At 43.3% G+C, this 5,079-nt stretch overlaps 1 protein-coding gene across 1 annotated transcript in view; it reads right to left on the bottom strand.

The window, feature by feature from the left end:
* Positions 1-5,079, bottom strand: part of LOC120999680 (gastrula zinc finger protein XlCGF26.1-like) — a 53,687-nt gene that overhangs the window by 31,902 nt on the left and 16,706 nt on the right. The window lies entirely within an intron of this gene.

Genomic DNA, 5,079 nt, shown 5'->3' with positions numbered 1-5,079 from the left:
ACAGTCCTGTAATGGTCGTAACTGATCACATGACTGTGACATCATCAAAGGTCCTACAGCCTCTAAATATTCTCTCCCCCCCCCCCATGTAACTGATCACATGACTGTGACATCATCAAAGGTCCTACAGCCGCTAATATTTACATCTCTCCTAGGCAACTGGTCACATGACTGTGACATCATCAAAGGTCCTGCAGCCACTAACGTGATTTTTCATTGATATCATTTTGGGGTACCGATTTTTTTTTATTGTTTGATATCATGATGTTTTGGGGGCAGGTGAATGTTAAATCACGCCTCCCAAGTGTCCCTCTTTTTGACCCAAGTCCCTCTTTGATCCTTAAATGTCTCTCTTTTTGACCTGGGGAATTAATGCATTAATGTGCATTAATAAATTTCCTAAATTGCTCTGTATGGTTTCTACTATTAGACCAGAACTTCATTATTTGGTGCAATTTGGACCTTAAAATATCTATAATCTGATCATTTATGTGCTAATATTTAAATGGATATTGAAGTGCAAGGAAAAAAATTATCCCCGGGGCTCCACATGCTGTAAAAAAATTACAGTAACTTACACTCACCTAACCAATCCCCAGCTGCTGCTTTGAGCGAAGTTAGAACTGCCGTTATTCACGCCGCACATACTGTCCCTCTTTGCGATTTTAAAAAGTTGGGAGGTATGGTAAAATGGCTGTTCTAGTATTGTATTTATTTTTTTACAGCATTCACCTGACGTGATCATGTAATATTTGTATAGGGCCGGTCGTTATGGACAAAGAAATACCTAATGGGGTCAATTACCAAACTGGTGTAAGGCTACTTTCACAGCAGCATTTTTTCTGGATCAGTCATCAGCAACCGGATCAGCAAAAACGCTTCCGTCATGATAATACAACCATCTGCATCCGTTCTGAACTTATCCGGTTGTATTATCTTTAACATGGCCAAGACGGATCAGTCTCTAAAACCATTGTAAGTCAATGGGGGACGGATCCGTTTTCTATCGTGTCAGAGAAAACGGATCCCTCCCCGTTGACTTGCATTGTGTGTCAGGACGGATCCATCTTGCTCTGCACCACATAGGGAACAGAAAAACTCTGCTTGTAGCGTTATTCTGCTCGCAATGGGAGCGAAACCAAACGGAACGGAATGCATTCAGTTTTGTCCCCATATACAATGAATGGGGACAAAACGGAAGCGTTTTCCCTATTGATTCTATGACAGATCTCAATAGCGGAAAGGGAAAGTGAAAGCAGCCTAAGATGCCACCCATAGTTGAGCAGAGCGAGGACTGACAACCTCAGCAGTGTTCAGGGGCTGCCCAAATTAAAACCACCAGGTGTGGTAAGACACAGCTTTCGGTGGCCTTCCTGCCACCCAACAAGAAACGACTTTAACCACCGGTCTGCCATGCTAAACAAGGTCTTGCTGCCTGCACTACTGTTGTCCGGGAGTGGACCACAAAGGCAATCATCTACCCAAGCAGGGGCGTAGCTATAGGGCAGTGATGGCGAACCTATGGCACGGGTGCCAGAGGCGGCACTCAGAGCCCTCTCTGTGGACACCCACGCTCTGGAAATAGTTTATGGTGTACCAGTATGCCTTAGACTTTTCCTGCCATTCATCAGCGCAGGGCACACTATGAACAGCACAGACAGTGCATTGAATGTAGGCGGGATATTATAGCTAAATGATAAAGTACATGGAAGATATACTGTATTGGACTGTAGTATTCAGGTTAAATTGCCGTGTTGGCACTTTGCGATAAATATGTGGGTTTTGGGTTACAGTTTGGGCACTCAGTCTGTAAAAGGTTCGCCATCACTGCTATAGGGGGTGCAGAGGTAGCAGTAGCTACCGGGCCCTGGAGCCTGAGGGGCCCCATAGACTCTTGTGCTGCATAAGAAGACACTGGTGCATGCTGGTCAAGTTAATCCTCTGGCTGAAGGGAAGGGGTTGGGTCAAGAATTTGGCATGGGGGTGGGGGTGCCATTTAAATTTTTTTTCTCAGGCAGCACGAAGGCTATGTGCTCCCCTGCCCCTGGCCACAAAGCACTGACGGAAGGGGGGCCCGATCTGAACTCTTGCACCAGGGCCCATGAGCCTTTGGCTACACCCCTGTACCCAAGACTTCCTGCGGTACACCAACCACCCAGCAGGGCTGATTACATTATACAATGACCTACAGACCAGTGAGGGGAGGAGCTATCATTGTCAAAACCCCTCCCACATACAAGGTTATGGACTGTCCTACAACCACTGGAAAGAGGCTCTAAAACCTGCATGTGAATACACCTGCAATACATCAACATGCAGGAAGGAGGGGTAAGAGACTGTGCTAGACAAAGTCACAGAGACTGGATTTTTAGTAAGGCCAATGCCACATTGGTTTCATGTTAAACAATTAGGGACAGTATTTAATGAATAGCATTGATAGATGTATGTAGAATAGATCACTTATTCTGTAGATACCTCTATGGAATTTGCTTTGAAACTAAGCCAGACCATGGTGTAATAGCCGATGCATACATACATTAATTTTTTTTGTATTTTGAGACGGGTTGAAATGAACCAGGGGTGGCCAGGAGACTAGAAAACACTTAACTGTAGAACAAAGAGCTCATCTCCATTGAAGACATCATCAGGGTAAGATTGGCCTGTTACCATCACCTCTCTTTGTATGATATGGGTGTCGGCCAAGTGCCATGTTTGGCACTGCTCTATATGGAGCTCGCTCATTTGTTTTGATGACTTTCGGTGATTGTAACTTTACTTGATTTTTGTATACATATATCTTTTATCATAGTCTCATTAATTCTTTTTGCACCTTAGTCTTGGTAAGTCTATTTTTTCCTGAACCTCAGATCTCACGATAATACAGATTCTTGTCTACAAATGCTCGCAGTTTAGGGAATAAGATCAATGAACTTGAGGCTATAATGGCATCTGAGAATATAGATGTAGTGGCTGTTACTGAGACGTGGTTCAAGGGGAGTAATGACTGGGATATATCAATACCAGGGTTCTCTCTATACAGGAAAGACAGAGAAGGCAAGAAGGGGGAGGGGTGGCCCTGTATGTGAAAGATAGCATAAAATCTAATTTTATACAAGTTAGCGAGAACAATTTAGAGTCAGTTTGGGTTACCTTGCAGCTTGATAATCATAAGGTAACTCGTGTAGGTGTGATATATAGACCACCTAGCCAAGTCAAAGAATTAGATGATCTACTTGTTGAAGAAATAGCTAAAATGACATTGAAGGGGGAAGTTATCATTATGGGAGACTTCAATCTTCCAGATGTAAACTGGAAAACCAAAATAGCAAGTTCTACCAGGAGTACAGATATTCTAAATTCCCTACTGGGATTATTTATCTCTACAGCGAGTAGTTGAGGAGCCAACCCGGAAGGAGGCCATTTTAGATTTAGTATTCACAATTGGGAATTTGGTATATGATATTACTGTAGGGGAAAGCTTGGGATCTAGTGATCACCAGTCAGTGTGGTTTACTATAAGTACAGTGACTGAGTCACACCACACAAAAACAAAAGTTTTAGATTTTAAAAAAACTGACTTTTCGAAAATTTGATTAGTGGTATACGAGTCCCTATCAGATTGGAACAGTTTCATTGGAGTCCAGGAGAAATGGGACTACTTAAAAGTGGCACTATTGAAGGCAACAGAAAATTGCATTAGGCTTGTCAGTAAAAGCAAAAAAAGGAAGAGACCACTGTGGTACTCAGCAGAAGTGGCCAAAATTATTAAAAACAAAAAGATAGCATTTAGGAATTATAAAAAAATAAAAGAGGATTACAGGCAAATTTATAAGATTAGGCAGAGAGAGGCCAAACAAGTTATAAGAGCTTCTAAAGCACAGGCAGAAGAGAAAATAGCTCAGTCAGGGAAAAAAGGCGATAAGGCATTCTTCAGAAACTAAAACAAGGAATTACCAAATTAAAAACAAAAGAAGGAAGGTATATGGAAGAAGATAAAGAACTAGCTGACTGCCTCAATGAATACTTCTGTTCAGTTTTTACAAAGGAAAATGAAGGAATAGGACCTCAGTTAGGAAGGAAGACTAATGAATCTTTTGATGCATGTGTCTTTACAGAGGAAGAGGTTCTAAGTCAACTGTCTAAAATGAATACAAATAAGGCTACTTTCACACGAGCGTTCGGAGCGGATCCGTCTGATGTTTCATCAGACGGATCCGCTCCGATAATGCAGACGTTTGCATCCGTTCAGAACGGATCCGTCTGCATTATTACTTAGAAAATTTTCTAAGTCAGAAAGTAGCCTGAGCGGATCCGTTCAGACTTTACATTGAAAGTCAATGGGGAACGGATCCGCTTGAAGATTGAGCCATATGGTGTCATCTTCAAGCGGATCCGTCCCCATTGACTTCCATTATAAGTCTGGACGGATCCGCTCGCCTCCGCATGGCCAGGCGGACACCCGAACGCTGCAAGCAGCGTTCAGGTGTCCGCTCACTGAGCGGAGCGGAGGCTGAGCGCTGGCAGGCGGATGCATTCTCAGTGGATCCGCCTCCACTGAGAATGCATTAGGGCCAGACAGATGCGTTCGGGGCCGCTCGTGAGCCCCTTCAAACGGAGCGCACGAGCGGACACCCGAACGCTCGTGTGAAAGTAGCCTAAGTCACAGGGGCCTGATGGGATACACCCAAAGCTATTAAAAGAGCTCAGCAGTGAACTAGCAAAACCATTAGCAGATTTATTTAACCAATCACTGGCAACAGGAGTCGTCCCAGAAGATTGGAAATTAGCAAATGTTGTGCCCATTCACAAGAAGGGTAGTAGGGAGGAGTCGGGCAACTATAGGCCAGTAAGCCTGACATCAATAGTGGGGAAATTAATGGAAACCATACTTAAGGAGAGGATAGTGGAACATCTAAAATCCCATGGATTGAAATATGAAAAACAGCATGGGTTTACTTCAGGGAGATCATGTCAAACTAATCTTATTAATTTTTTTGATTGGGTGACTAAAATAATAGATGGAGGAGGTGCAGTAGACGTCGCTTATCTAGACTTTAGTAAGGCTTTTGATACTGTCCC

Source organism: Bufo bufo, chromosome 4 (assembly GCF_905171765.1).
Source record: "Bufo bufo chromosome 4, aBufBuf1.1, whole genome shotgun sequence".
In the NCBI taxonomy this organism is placed as follows: domain Eukaryota; kingdom Metazoa; phylum Chordata; class Amphibia; order Anura; family Bufonidae; genus Bufo; species Bufo bufo.
The sequence above is the reverse complement of the archived record's forward strand: the minus strand, read 5'-3'. Positions and strand labels throughout refer to the sequence as shown.